The sequence below is a fragment of the Ceratina calcarata genome, unplaced genomic scaffold (assembly GCF_001652005.2).
Source record: "Ceratina calcarata isolate Rehan_Ccalc_2016 unplaced genomic scaffold, ASM165200v1 scaffold98.2, whole genome shotgun sequence".
In the NCBI taxonomy this organism is placed as follows: domain Eukaryota; kingdom Metazoa; phylum Arthropoda; class Insecta; order Hymenoptera; family Apidae; genus Ceratina; species Ceratina calcarata.
This window is the reverse complement of record NW_017181217.1, coordinates 26,641-28,139: the sequence shown is the minus strand read 5'-3', so window position 1 is coordinate 28,139 and position 1,499 is coordinate 26,641. Positions and strand designations below refer to the sequence as shown.

Genomic DNA, 1,499 nt, shown 5'->3' with positions numbered 1-1,499 from the left:
AATATCGAAATTAGAAGAAAAGTGCACTATTTTTTATTAAAAATTTTCGATATTTCGACAAAAAAGAATTTTTTTATTTTTCCAAGATTTTTCCAAGGTACATAAACTTTTAGGATTGACTGTATAGCCAATACATCCTTAAGTATAAGAATTGTTCTTAGGCGATGGGAATGTATAATACGAGCCATTGTGATTCCGCGTGAAATCAAGATGCAGATTATATTAATGAATCAGTTTTTAATACAATATCTTATTTGAATTTCCAATATCTGTCCTCGTGGATACACGGAAATCTTTCGATCGTACGAAATCCTTGGATCAAACGGACTTAACGAAGTTACGAATTATATAAACAGAACAGTTTTATCTTTGAATAATCATTTCACGTCTTTGTTGCCATGAAAATACTAACGAGCCTATTTCCAGATGTTACATAATAATCGATGATCAGTTACTGTTATCGGATTATCAGGAAAGATCGAGCGATTTCACGGTTGCGCAAGTATCCGCGGATTATTCACGAAACTATTATGATAACAATCGTTCCTTGATTGTGAAACGATTTAAGAAATGCCGGTTTACGTGACCGGTGCCAAGCTCGGAGAATAAAAATTATTTCACGCGTACAAAATATTTGCATAGGTGCACGTTCTTCAGTATATTAAAAGCACGTCACTGATGATCCGCGTGTCACGCAAACACGCCTGGTATCTGAATTCCGTGGAAGACTCATGATTCATTGATATTTCGTCTGAACCGGTTCGTTTGAATCGCTGTTTTAAGAATTCAAGGAGCAACGAATCGTTGATCGATTTCATTCTCGAATTTACATGGCAATGATAGCCTTAGTTCAACGGGAAAAATTGCATTCGCTTTGGTTCGTTAAAAAGGAGCGACGTGACCAATGTTTATCGCGAGACGAAAATACGAGGATAATTCACATAATTTCTACGTGACCGGTACGAGGAACATGTTAAGAAAGTGCCACGAATTCTTCCCGGATCATTGTTTTTTATGAATTCTTTCCTGCTTACACGCAAACAGGGAAAGTGAATCACCAGCGAACGTTAACCGCCAGTGAGAGAGAGAGACAGAGAGAGAGAGTAGATCTTCGGTGATCAGCAAACATGCTGCACAATAAAATTGTTATCTGCGATATAAGTGCACTTTCACTGTACCATTAGCGCTGGTATATTCAAGGTGAACGATGAAACCGTTCTGTCGTCAATGAATAGAACTCCCATTATTTCCAATTCACTTTCCTTCGTGTCTATTGAAAACGATTTCCCCCCATAGTCAGATCGGCTCACAAATTCACTTAATATTAAAACTTGAAGTATACCTACTCCTACTGGAGGTGTAAAAATTAGTAGTCATAAGAAAAGACAGCAATTTTTACGTTTTTATCGTAAACTAAAAACTAAAATAAAATATCGTGTCTTCATGCTCCTATTTCACTTATTTAATATCCCAGATTTCTATGCACGTCGTTATAGTTA

At 36.4% G+C, this 1,499-nt stretch overlaps 2 protein-coding genes across 5 annotated transcripts in view; one reads left to right on the top strand and one right to left on the bottom strand.

Moving 5' to 3' along the window:
• LOC108631954 (glucose dehydrogenase [FAD, quinone]) overlaps positions 1 to 1,493 on the bottom strand; it is a 10,226-nt gene extending 8,733 nt beyond the window's left edge. Inside the window, exon 1 of one of the 3 annotated variants that reach the window (XM_026819283.1) lies at positions 1,179 to 1,493. The gene's annotated coding sequence lies outside the window, so the exon portion shown is untranslated. The remainder of the gene's footprint in view (positions 1 to 1,178) is intronic. The other 2 variants (XM_026819288.1, XM_026819286.1) reach the window with 2 other exon arrangements.
• Flo2 (flotillin-2) overlaps positions 1 to 1,499 on the top strand; it is a 70,323-nt gene that overhangs the window by 61,574 nt on the left and 7,250 nt on the right. The gene's annotated exons all lie outside the window — the stretch shown is intronic.